The sequence below is a fragment of the Bombina bombina genome, chromosome 1 (genome assembly GCF_027579735.1).
Source record: "Bombina bombina isolate aBomBom1 chromosome 1, aBomBom1.pri, whole genome shotgun sequence".
Taxonomy (NCBI): Eukaryota; Metazoa; Chordata; class Amphibia; order Anura; family Bombinatoridae; genus Bombina; species Bombina bombina.
Genome location: NC_069499.1, coordinates 1,496,775,978 through 1,496,790,568, shown reverse-complemented (window position 1 = coordinate 1,496,790,568; position 14,591 = coordinate 1,496,775,978).

The following is a 14,591-nucleotide window of genomic DNA, read 5'->3' as shown; positions in this document are numbered from 1 at the left end:
GCTGTTTCAGTTTGATTCTTCTACTTATAATTTCAAGTTTTTTTCATTATAAGATTTAAACTTTATTTTGGGTGTGGATTATTTTCAGCGAAATTGGCTGTCTTTATTTTATCCCTCCCTCACTAGTGACTCTTGCGTGGAAGGTCCACATCTTGGGTAGTCATTATCCCATACGTCACTAGCTCATGGACTCTTGCTAATTACATGAAAGAAAACATAATTTATGTAAGAACTTACCTGATAAATTAATTTCTTTCATATTAGCAAGAGTCCATGAGGCCCACCCTTTTTGTGGTGGTTATGATTTTTTTGTATAAAGTACAATTATTCCAATTCCTTATTTTTTATGCTTTCGCACTTTTTTCTTATCACCCCACTTCTTGGCTATGCGTTAAACTGATTTGTGGGTGTGGTGAGGGGTTTATTTATAGGCATTTTGAGGTTTGGGAAACTTTGCCCCTCCTGGTAGGAATGTATATCCCATACGTCACTAGCTCATGGACTCTTGCTAATATGAAAGAAATGAATTTATCAGGTAAGTTCTTACATAAATTATGTTTTTATAACGCCCTGGTGGAAAAGGTCCTCAACTGTATACATTCTAATATTTCCGTAAATTTAGGGTGCAAATCTGGGAAACCTGCAAATAATTCTGGAAAAGAAATTGGCGATGGGTGGGGAGATATTTAAGAATAGTGATAAGATCTCTCTATGACAATGGGACTACCTAAACAGGTGGTATGTATATATATATATATATATATATATATATATATATATACACAACAATGTATAAAAGATCAGCACTCACCATCTGTTACAACGACTCTGTGCACGGCCAATTAATATGCAAAGAAATATACACTGCAGAGGGAGAGGACCCGGTGTTGATCCATTGAATCCCACGACAAAGAAAGCCAGCACCAGAGATTAGTATATCACCAATTTTAATGCCAGAAAAGCATAACGTTTCAGCCCCCACTGGAGCCTTGGTCACATGCAGCAATTCACAAAGAATAATTGTGGTCCACCTGTTGAGTTTTTGTTGGAACTGTTGGAGCTCTGTTTAGCCAAGAATTATTTTCGATTCAAGAATACTTTTTATTTACAAACACTTGGAACTGCTATGGGGTCTAATATGGCCCCATCTTATGCAAATATTTACATGTGAATGTATGAACAGGAGCATATTTTCTTGGCTGAACAGGGTTCCATCAGATTTTTCTGACGTTATATAGATGATGTCTTCATGGTATGGAGGGGTGATAGTGAGTCTTTGACCTCATGGTTCAATAATCTTAATGCCCTGAATTCGACTGTACGGTTCAAGATGGACATTAATGATACATGCATACACTTTTTAGATCTTGAGATATATAAGAAAGATACACCATCTGGTTTAAGACTCTACACAACACTGTATAATAAACCAACAGATAAGAACACAATTCTCCATTACAACAGTTTTCATCCAATTTTCCAAAAAATGGGGGTTAGCTCGTCCCAGCTCCTGCGTGTTGTATGCAACAACACAGAGGAGACCCACAAGAAGTTACAACTTGACGAAATGGCTCAAAAGTTTGTTGATAGAGGCTATCCGGAACCGTTGATTACGGCACAAAGTGTCATTGCACAGGCACTCAGCCAACAATTGTTACTCACTAAACCACTCAAGCCAGCTGAACAACGCATGAATTTCATCACTACGTATACAACTGCATCACGCAAGGTTCAAGAAGTGATCAAACAGCATTGGCCTATTGTATCGACAGATATTTCGTTACCTTTTGGTGGGTTACCTCCTCCCAGACTTGTATACAAGAGGGCACAGAATCTGAGGGATCTTCTGGTGAGGACCGATCCTATTGCAAGCTACCAAAATCAAACCTGGCTACCCCCTGGGAAGAAGGGGTGTTACAGATGTGGCAACTGTATTACATGCAATGGTATGATTGTTGGCAATAGGTTCCACCACCCTCATACGAACAAGACCTTCAATATACGTCATCGGCTAACTTGCACTTCAGACCATGTGATTTACGTGATCATTTGCCCCTGCTCGTTGTAATATGTGGGGAAGACCATCACCTCCTTCAGAGAGAGGTTACTTAACCATAAAACAGCCATCAGATTGGCTTTGGATAAAGGATCATCTGATCAGCTGGTGGCACGCCACTTCTCACAGGCGGGTCATCCTATCTCTACTCTGAGAACAATTCCTATTGACCACGTACCGAAGTCTAGGCGAGGGGGTGATCGAGGAAAAGCTCTTTTGAACATGGAATCCCGTTGGATTCACCGCCTTGACACAATTACACCAAAAGGCTTGAATATGACGATTGTTTATAGTTGTTTCTATAAGTGACTATGGGTTTTCTGTCATCGTGTATATCAGTTTCTACCATGTCCTTTCTGCACGTTATAAGCAATGAGTGGCTACTCCGTGTGTGTCACAGTAATATGCCAATTGTAAACATTTTTGTTTTTAATTGTATATAAATTTTTTGCACTTGTTACCAGATTCATATATTTGAACACAGTATCTACTTTGCAACTTTTTGAATTGTTGCGATGTGTCAATGTAGCCTCTATATATAGTAACAGCATGTTAGTTTTAGGTTGCATAATAAAGTTATATTGTATGCTTTTTGCATTGTTTTACACATGATCTACGTATGGTTGCCATGGTTACTATACACACTCGCAGTGAGTACATCAGGGTGTTACATATACCTGAATAGTTGCGGCTTTGTGCTGCTCTCTGAAACCTTTGTGTATTAGTTACCATGGTAACCCGTGTTTGCGTGATGACGCAATTGCGATACTCAGCTCCTGGCTCTTTGCTTATACTGTGTTACCATGGCTACGAGTGAACGCTTGCGGTTCACGTTGGTCACTATGTGTTACAGCTGTGTTAGATGGTTCAGATTTTGGCGGTTCTGTTCTTTGAATTTGATTGGTGGGTGTGGGTATTTAAGGGATTGTATGGGATTGATATTTTATGCCTGACTTTTTTTTCTTTGTGAATTGATGCATGTGACCAAGGCTCCAGTGGGGGCTGAAACGTTATGCTTTTCTGGCATTAAAATTGGGGATATACTAATCTCTGGTGCTGGCTTTCTTTGTTGTGGGATCAATGGATCAACACCGGGTCCTGTCCCTCTGCAGTGTATATTTCTTTATATATATATATATATATATATATATATATATATATATATATATATATATATATATATATATATATATATATATATATATACATATATACACAGTATATAGGAGAAACTTCAGGAAGAATATTAAGTGACAAATCTATGCGTCATAAGACAGGGTGCACTCGGAGCTATAATAGAGAGGGTTCCTACAGAGAGGGTACTCTAGAAGACAAATACGTAAGGGCTGGATAAGGGCAAGACATACCCCAAGAAACCAGCTTCGTTATAGAAACAGGGACATACAAAACTAACAGAACCAAATAAGATTAATAACGAGGTATACCTCTCATTGGGGTAAACATTGTGGGATACTGAATAAACACTGGCATATTTTGACCAGTGACGTCACTTTTATTCATGCTAATCTGTTTAAAATAAAGTAAATATTTTTACAAGAGTAATGTTTTGGGGAACCTATTTTGCTTAAAGTTATATAACTATATTATTAGTGTTATAATCTGTCATTGTCACCTGAGATCTAGCAGAAGTTTTTAGATATGTATTTAAAAAAATACAAAAATCTTTGTTAGCTAATTATTTAATCATTTAATAATTTACATATGAGTTTTAGCTTTTTATACTGTATATTCGTTCATCTGAGTTATTTTAAAATATGATTACTAGAGTACATTTAATTTATGTTTATTGTTTCATAAATATTTATTATTTTATAAAAGCTTATGATTTTATTCAGTATGCTTTAAATGTATTTATCACAATGTTCAAGTTTATACATAATTGCTTTTAAAGTAATGTTTTGTTCTATATGTGCTGTTGTTGATTACCACTAGGTGGTGCTATGTATGTATACGTATATGTATAAGTATGTATATTTCATAATGGAATGCATTCAAACTCAGTGTTCTACTTGACATTGTGCTAGACTGATAATTAAATAAACTAAAAGTACTTTCAGGAAGATTGACATTTATTATAATTGGTAAGAGATTTTTGCAGAATCATAGGATCAGTTAAATTAGAAAGTGATGAAAGTTTCAGCAATCATCCATACATTTTTTACAAGTTCAAATAGACATAAAACTCAATACTGAAATGCACCTGAACAATTTAAAAGGAAACATTTTTAAAATACTCATTTATTACCAAAAAGTGTTCCTAGTAAGAGTAGCACTGATTCTGTAATAAACTGTGCACAGAGCATATGTACATAGACCAAGTGCATTCTAATTCAAAGTGCTCGGAAATCTGACACAACATATGCTCTCACAGTGTTTGAATGTAGGTGTGTATTGTTAAAAAGCTTCTTTTCAAAACTAAAATGCACCCATGAGCATTTGAAGTATGAATTGTATGTCCATTTAAATAAAGTCACACTAGTTTGATTTGGTGGATAAAAATGAATAAGATATATTCCTTTTATGAAAATAACATTTAAAGTTAACTAAAGTAAATGAAAGTAAAGTAAAATATATAGTGATGATAAATGTTAAAGTACAGGTTTTAAGAGTCTATACAGTAGAAAGGGTAATACTTATTGCGTGCAAATAAAACCTACATGAGTAATGTATGAGGTCATTTGAGAGTTTGTTGCCAAAGCCAGTAACAACCCCATGGTTCGCCCCCTCCCAGTAATGGATTTTTATAACAGAACCCTTCTTTGATTTGCACCTTGTATTTTCTTGTGGTCCTGGAAGTGACATTATTTTAAAACTGGTGACATTTAGGCACTACCCCAGCTAATGCAGGGGCGGAACTAGCATTGGTGCAGCAGGTGCAGTGGCACAAGGGTCCAAGAGCGAGAGGGGGCCCATAACAGCCAGCCTATATATAGACGTATGTAGAATGTGTACAATCCTAGTACAGGGAAGCCGTTTATTAGTAGCAGGTTCATCTATCTATCCGCAAAATCATTATACAGAGCAGAAAGTATTTTATTACTTTTTCTTTTACTAAGTTACCTATGGGGGCCCAAAAAATATCTTGCACCTGGGCCCTCTGTTAAGTAGGTGGTCCGCTACTGAGCTTGGTAACAGCTTGGCCTGTCCTCTGGGGACCCACCCAGGGCCCCGTACTTTGGGTCCCCAGCAATGTCAGGGGTGAGGTTATGAGAAGGTGCAATGTGCATCCTGTATTTAGTTTATGAAGAAATGTTTATGGTATCAGTAGGTGTAATATTTAGGGTTATTCTTTATTTAGGTAACACAATGTTAAGAAAGGGGTGGGTCCTACAGGGTCAGGGCATACAGGGAGCTGGACTGAGGGGCTCCAAAAAGTTTATTTCTATGCTATGGGTGGCCCTGGTAACAGCTCCCTCCTGCCTCCCTGGTGTTAACTTGAATAACTTATAAAGTATATGGTAAACTTATATAGAATCTGTGTGCCCACTGCCTACTACTCAATCACATGGGGTCAGTTAGCAGCATCTTTAAGGAAGTAAAAAGGATCATGTTGTTTATCTATTGGATCATACGTTTCTCTGTGGGAATCAAATGTAGCCAATCTTCTGCCTTTTAAAGAGGGTAGGATGAATTATATTAGTCTTAGCTCCTTTGGTTCTCTAAATAGCACTAAAAAAGTAAAGAAAAGATACATATATATGACACTAATTTAATGTAAAATTCAGAAACACTGGCTTCCTACCAACTGCTTCACTGGCTTCCAACCAACTGCTTCACTGGCTTCCTACCAACTGCCAACTCCTTAACTTGCTTCCTGGCATCTCTAGTTGTGCCCATTTACTGTTGGCTTAGAACCGTCAGAATGCTGGATATAGGATAACACATGCTGTATGTTGAGTGAGCATCAAAAATCAATGATATATTTGCATTAAATTCCAAGCTTAAGCTTTGTCTCTAGATTTATCTTCCTCTTAGGGTTTCCAGCTGTCTTTAGTAAAAGAAAAAAATTTGAAGAAGAAGGAGGTGAAATGAAATCAGATACGTGACTCTGCAGCCCCTGTCACATCAGACATAATGTCAGTCCCATGACCTTGCAGACACTCTCAGCCAGATGCCTGCCTGTTCTTAAAGTGCCATAAAACATGCATGGATCTGTGCATATCCTAAAAGGGCTAATAAAGTAAAAAATAGTTTGCATAAAAAAATGTTTAAAAATTGCTGGCAAGTATTTTAAAATAATTTTCAAAAATAAGCTAAATTAGTTACATAGCCATGCTGTCTGGAATAGTCCGATCCCCCCCCCCCTTAGTGTTTAGCATCATAAACACAGGCATTGTATGTCAACTGTGTTCACCGTAGCTTATTTGCTTCTAGACATGCTCCAGCAGATAATGAGTGTTAAAGTTTTACATTCTATCAAGTCAAAGGTAGATATAGATACAGCCATAGAAGGAATTGTGTGGGTGGAGTTAGAGCTGTACAATTTCGGAAACTTAAAAGAAAGGGTTAATGGCGAGGCACTGCAGTATAAATTTGCAGATAAAGTAATTAAAGTACAAATTATTATATTTTGTCTCTATCGCAACTTGTTTTATGTCCCTTTAAAGCCTTTCTGGAAGCCACTTGTCTACATCAGATGAGACATTTGGCCACCCAGCCCCTTTGTCAGCTACAAAAGATCTCAAATCAGACCACATTGTCCTGCCACATGTCCACATCACATCATACATGAGAGCTTCTGTTAGTCGCATTGACAGATTTAATGTCAGGCCCATTAATCTGAATCCAATCTATCAGCCACATGCCCATATCAGACTTTACAGCAGAACCAATGACTGTGCCTCTTTCAGGTCCTGATATTTAAAGGATTCTCCAGCTGGGAGAGACATTGCAGTTCAGACTTCACAGGGTCTGAACATACTGATGGGCCGAATTATCAAGCTCCAAATGGAACTTGATGCCCCAGTTTCCGCACGAGCCTTCAGGCTCGCCAGAAACAGCAGTTATGAAGCAGTGGTCCAAAGACCACTGATTCATAACTTTTCCGCCTGCTCTGAGGCTGTGGACATCAATCTGCCGAATCCTATATGATCGGATTGATTTACACACCCTGCTAGCAGCCGCGAATCTGCAGGGGGCAGCATGGCACAAGCAGTTCACAAGAGCTGCTTGTGCAATGATAATTGCCAACAGCGTATGCTGTCGGCATTTATCGATGTGCGGCAGACATGATACGCTACATTGTATCATGTCCGCTCGCACTTTCATAAATCGGCCCCTGAATATTCAAAAAGAGAGAAACTCTCCAGCACTGTGAGATCCATCTAAATTCAGTATATGAAGCAGAGACAAGCCCAGTGCAATATAGCACTGCATGATATTAGGTTTTGTTACAGGGCAGTTCCCTCGGCTGAAAAGGTGAGTTCCCAGGGTATGTCTAAAGCTCTCTCACCAATCTTGTGAGATTTTGTAAGCAGTTTACACAAGCCTGGTCTCACTGATTTATCTCACCAGCTGTATGCAGGTTAAACTCACAATACACTTATTTTAATTAACAGAAAAGTAATATTTACTAACATATAGACAAAAGCGGGGACTTCCGGTGGGCGGCCGATGTGAGAGGACGCAAGTCTGTGGAGCTCCGGGAAAACTAGCCCACAACTTAAGCCTTTCAACAAAACTACGGCCGGATAAGTTAGAATCCTTGGCAGAACTATTCCATATACCTGCCCTGCATCAAATAACAAGGAGCACAGTAGATCTGCTCCCCCACCGGTGAGGAATAAAAGAATTAAAGCGGAAGGCGAGAGACCGTGGCAACGGTCAGAGAAACAACAGGACGGCAGAGGAAAGAAGGACAGCGGTCGTTTCTGGTGTGGCTGGTCTGGCAGGACATACCATTTGAGGGTGAGAGATAAGCACGGACAGTGAGGGCAGCTGGTGGTGAGTTGCAAAGCGGCGCTCCGGCCGCCATTTTACCCAGTTTATCTTTTATCCTGCTGGGGAAGTTGAAAAAGACATAACACAAGGGCCTTGAGGCAGAAAGCATTACTAATAGCCCCCGACCCCCGGTAAAGCTGAGGAAAGGGCTTAGGAAAGGTGGAAGACATAATTTTCAGATGGTGAGCAGGCTAATAGGAAAGAAAAAAGAACTACGCAATTTAATCTGGTCCCCAGCTGCCGCTACACGTGGCCACAGCCGTACGCATTTTCTCAAAAGACACTGCACCAGAACCTGATACACAAGAGGTAGATAATAAGACATAGAAGAGACTGTGTGTTAGATTGGATAACCTCTTTTGCCCAGCGGTATATATGTTTTTCCTCTTTTTGCCACTCGGATAACTCACTGCACTGAACTTGCTAGATATGCGGGCATCCCCCTGGGGCCTTCTGGGGTGGGAAGATGCTGAAAAACGACCGAATGTGATATAAAAAACATGCAGTGCACTGAACCCCTACATTCTGCAAATGTATAAACGTTAGAGGCACAAGCTACCTAAAGGAGACCAGAACACCAGCAAATAATAGCTGGGCCTAGAGACTCTTTTATCTGTCTGATTTTCACTACTGGGGGCGAGAATAAGATTCCGGATAGGTGCATGCAGAAATACTACTCCAGCTACGTCAAAACTACCGGCACCATGTCTAATAGGCAGAAACATCAAGAAAGGAAATCTAAAGTTGCTGCCGAGGTACACGCTGCAGAAAACATGACCGCAGAGATTATGGATGAGGGTCTGACGGACACCCACCCAATTGTTTCTCAAATCTCGGCCCTATTTCTACCCAAGATAGAGCAGCTACAGACAGAGATGGACTCACTCTCATCTGATTTTAAGTCTTTCTCATCTAGGCTCCAACATGTGGAGCAGAGAGTTGGAGATGGAGAAGTCTTGCAAAGAGAAAGTTCTACAAAGATCAGAGCACTTGAGGCCCAGAACAAGTTATTGCTAGATAAAGTTGACGACCTCGAAAACCGCTCGAGGCGCAATAACCTGCGCATTGTCGGTCTTCCAGAAACCGTGCCAAACACAGACTTAATTGAGTTTGCTGAACGAACCTTACCCACTTTGCTACACTTGAGGCCTGAAGACATACCATGTATTGTTGAGAGAGCTCATAGAGTAGGTAGCTCTAGTCAAGACCAGAAAAATGTGAGAGGGCCACGGCAAGTAATGATCCGATATCTTAATTTCAAGGACAAAATTCTACTTCTGAGAGCCTATCGCCAGTCCTCGCCCCTAAGTTTTGAGGGGAAGAAGATTCTGATATTCCAAGACTACTCAGCGGAAATATCTAGAAGGAGAAGGGAGTTCTCGCCTTATTGTAAATCACTAACAGAGGCTGGTCGCACCTTTTCCTTAATGTTCCCTTAAGCTTCAGACCCAGCAAGGGGTTAAATTCTTTGAGGACCCTAGACAACTCCAGAAATTCCTGAGACAGGAAAAAGATCCTGCAGCAAATGGCACCTGAGAGGGTGTAGATGAGTCCCAAGAGACAATAAATAAAGACTCTTATTATCTGGCATATAGCTTATAAGAGAGGGACAAACCTAGACCAACAATAGGTCAACTATTTAGCAAGTACTCCTACCATGGAGAGGGTTTGATGTTTTTCCTTTTCATATTTGTTCAACAGTTCATACTTTTGTTGTTGTTATGTTACACTACATATGCCTAAAATTTTCTTAGTCAGGATGCCGTAATATTCATGATAAATTAGCTAATGCTGATCTTAGCGAAGTAAGAGTAGCCCTTTCCAAAAGACTATTAGAACTGGTCAGTGAGAAGACATTCAGCACCTGTAGGGTTGCAGTCCATATAAATGGCCAATAATTGTCGTAAGCCTGAAATGGAGAGTTGGAAAGAGATCCTCCCCTGTATACTTATGTACTTATCGTAGCTGCTAGAAAAGGGATCTGGGGAGGTAACCAATCACTCATATTAGATGGGGAAGAACGCTACATTTAAGACATCCCTAAGTGGCTCAATTTCTTGGGCTGAAATTGCCCACAAAAAGGAAAGGAATAAAAGAGAAAAGAGAAGGAGGGAATGGGAACTAAGAGTATATAAACTTGCCTTATATCAGGGAATCTAGAATCAGGGGGAAGTGTACTGCACACACAAAATTGCACTATGCACACCAATCAAGTGTTGAAGGAAAATTGGTGTGACTTGATAGAAATGTCATTGTTTGTTCAAAACAGTTTTTTATGTTATTCACTTAACTTTTTTTTTTCTAGCCAACAGGATGCTTGCCTCTCTCCCGGGGAACCAGTGAGGGGGGAAATTAGTCATAGTCGGAAGACCATTGTCACAATACTAACGAAACTCCCAAGGTATTTCACAACTGTCATAGCACCTCTCCCCACAATAACACACACATCTGCATATCCAGCACATAATACAGTCCCTCATGTCATGTAGTAACCTATCTATCATGAGTTGGAATGTGGGAGGTATTACGTCCCCGCAAAAGCGTAGATCAATATTAAGGTATTTACACTCTAGAGGAACCGACATTGCTATTCTGGAAGAGACACACCTTTCACAACTAGAGCACCAGAAGCTGAGGCAGAGTTGGGTGGGAGAGGTTATCTATACGCCATATGAACAGAGAAGGGCTAGAGGGGTGGCGATCCTGTTTAAGAAGTCCTTGCAATACACTATTACCAAAACACTAATTGATCAAGAAGGTAGATATATCATGATTCAGCTAGAAGCGGGGGGGTTGTCTTTTGCGCTAGTTGGTGTATATGGACCGCAAACCCAGAAGCAAATGTTCTGGAAGACACTACACTCAGAAATGTTGAAATTTACCACTTTACCTATCCTCATTGGAGGTGATTTTAACATAGCCCCACAGGTCCCCGCTGACAGATTTTCTAATCCAGACAGAAACACCCCTTCAGCACAAAGAGTACAGAACTCAAAAAAGGAGTCACTGATTATAAGCACAGATCTCTGAACTTGCAAGATGTGTGGAGAGCCAAACACCCAGAAAGTAGAGAATTCACATGTATGTCCGTGGCAAAGGATACTCTTTCGAGATTAGACTATTTTCTGGTTTCCTCGAGCTTCTGCCCAAGAGTTGCAGAGGCTGTGGTGGACCCTATTACAATCTCCGACCACGCTCCTATAGGGATCAAGTTCCACGCGGGTGGCAATGCTCGCACACCTAATAAATGGATTTTCCCAACTTACCTATATAGAGACCCAAACTTCTATAGGCATATTCTTGGAGAATGGCACACATACATGGACCTTAATAGAGAACACATAGACGACCCTCTCCTATTTTGGGAAACGGCCAAGGCAGTTCTGAGGGGAACCATATCAACTTATGCTGCATCAATTAAAAAACAAAACAAGCAAAAAACAGAACAGCTTTTAGTACGCCTTATAAATGCTAGGAACAAATACCTCAGAAATCCCACCACCACAACCAGATATAAATATAAGGAAGCTAAAACACTTAGAGATAACTACATCTTCCAACAAACTAACAGAGCTTATTCCAAAACGCAAGCTAAATATTACAGGTTTGGAAGTAAAACTGGGAAATTACTGGCTAGAGTGACTAGACTGACCAGAAAGAGAAGCTCAATCCTAGCGATTAAACAAGGAGCCGCCATACTTAATAGGGAAACAGACATTCAAAATGCATTCACCAATTTCTATAGAGGTCTCTATTCTAAACAACATATACATGACTCCGACAGAGACAGATTTTGGGGCCCCATTCAGCTGCCACAAATAGAACAAGACCAACTCAGGGGAATTAATTCCCCCATTACCCCAGAGGAAATTGTAGACACAATTAAAGATTTGAAATTGGAGAAGTCCCCCGGCCCGGACGGGCTGCCGGCGGAGTTCTACAAAATTATGGGGCCAGATATAGCTGAGACTCTCGCAGGGTTATTTAATGGACTATTGGATGATACAGTGGTGCCATCGGCTAGATTTGCAGAAGCCCACATCAGTATTATACCAAAAGAAGGTTGCGATCCTCTTCTACCCCAATCCTATCGGCCTATATCCCTGTTAAATCAGGATTATAAAATCCTTACAAAAATCCTAGCAAACAGGCTAGCTAATGTTCTGCCGTCACTAATCCACAGTGACCAGACAGGTTTTGTTAAAGGACGATCCTCGGTACTTAATATCAGGAAAGTTCAAACAATCATACAGTACTATTGGAAGGTCTCACAAGACAATAAGGAAAGGAGAAATCATAGGGAAGCAGCCTTGTTACTGATCGATGCTGAAAAAGCTTTCGATAAGGTCCTATGGGAACATCTTTTCACACTTTTGGAAAAATGGGGATAGAAGGTCCATTTGTAAAGGCGATATCCAACTTATACAAGGTCCCGCAGGCCTCCATTCTTGTGAATGGGACGGCTACTCCACCCTTTATGCTCCATAGAGGCACGAGGCAGGGTGGCCCCTGTCTCCGCTTCTTTTTGATATTGCGATTGAACCCCTGGCGTGGAAAATTAGGGCACAATTGGAAGGAATGCAGATAGGAGACACGGTCTCACATATCTCGCTTTTTGCCGATGATATGGTACTGTTTATTCAAGACCCCTGTAGGAATATTCCTAAGGTGATGGAGTTGATTGAGGAGTTTAGTAAGATCTCAGGGTACGTGATTAATACAGACAAAACAGAATTAATATGGTTACTTGCCAAAGGTGATAGGCAAATCCCAAACTTTGATTTTAAGGTGGTTGAAGGAAACTTTAAATATTTGGGAATAACCCTTCATACCGACCCACAGAGGTGGTACTCGATAAATTATGGCCCCCTGCTGAGAAACTTGAAAAATATGCTTAAAGCATGGTCCCCGCTCCCGCTGTCCCTCTGTGGTAGAGTGGGACTCATAAAAATGGTATTTTTCCCAAAAATGCTTTATTTTTTTCAGACGTTACCCTTTCTCCTTAAAAAGTCAGATCTGCAAAATGTGGTACATATGGTCCTTCAGTTCGTTTGGACTAATAAGAAACATAGGGTCAGTTACTTAAAGCTCACAGCGGCCCGAGAGATGGGAGGCTTAGCATTGCCCAACTTTGAACTTTATAACTGGGCAGCTCAGTGTAAGTTCGCCATTGACTGGCTAACCGGGAAAGAAAAATTTACAAACATTAAATTAGAGAATACACTAATAAAACCCTGGACATTAGACATGATACCACACTTGACACACTCGCAAGCTACTAAATACTTGACGGACATTGATCTGCTGAGTCAACCTGCGAGAGCCTGGAGGTTGGCCTGCAAATATTTGGGAGGTAACAATAGACTGCTGACCTACTTGCCCTGGGGAGGGAACCCCGAATTCCCTGCGGGTATCACATCCGAAGCATTTGCTCGATGGAGAGAGTTAGGATTAAGAACAGTGGGCCAGACCCTGACACCAGGGGGGGAACACATGCAATCATTTGAAGACTTGAGACGGACATTTGGGATGCCCAGCACACACCACTATGCGTACCTTCAGGCTAGGCATTACCACACAGCACTACAAAAGGAAAATCAGGAAGCTACACAATTGCATATTAAACAAGTAATGCAGTTAGCAGAGCAGGGCAACACATCCATTTCCCCACTTTATAAGAACCTGAACAACTCAACTAACACATCGTGCAGCAGTAAAATTGCTGAAGTTTGGAGTTCTTTGCTGGGGGAGGTAGTCACTGGTAAAGACATAGAGGAGAGTATCCTTAAGGTCAAACGAGCCACTCTATCTTCAGATGTAAGGGAGTCACATTTCAAACTCATGCATGACAGTTACATAACACCCAAGAAATACCAAAAATGGAGAACTGACAGGGACGACAAATGCCCAAAGTGCGGGAAGAAAGATGCAGACATTAAGCACATGACGTGGAGCTGCCCCAAGTTAGTAAAATTTTGGAAAATGACAAATTACTGGGCGACTCTGAACACACATTCCCACATTCCTGAACTAACATTTAGAAACATTGTACTGTTAGATTTTGGGGATGTCCCAAGACAACTTAAGATATTCACCTCTAACATAGTTTTGGTAGCCAGGCGTTTAATATTCCAAAACTGGCTCAAATGTAATCCACCTACTGTAACACAGCTGAGACAGGCATTGCTTAACCAAATGTTTATCGAACAATCAGACGGACTAGGCGACATGACTAAGAGAGTTAAATCTTTCGTCACTAAGTGGGAACCCTTCATACACACACTCCCAACAGCGCTACAAAAGATCATTATAACACCATTTAAAAACACGGAGTACATACTTGAAGCCAATTTGAGAGGGGAGTGGGTATTCGACTAACTAGGAACTGAGGGAGGGGGGAGAAGAGGTGAGTAATCCGAGTTGGCAAATATCATTGTTTAATTAGGTTATTAGAATTTGTTTGTTTTGTTTGTATGTTACAAAAAGTGCCCTAAGGGAGGACTAAATCATGCTACACAAGTCTAGTTATTCTATTAAATGGTATCGTATTCACCATGTAAGCCTTAGCTGCCCC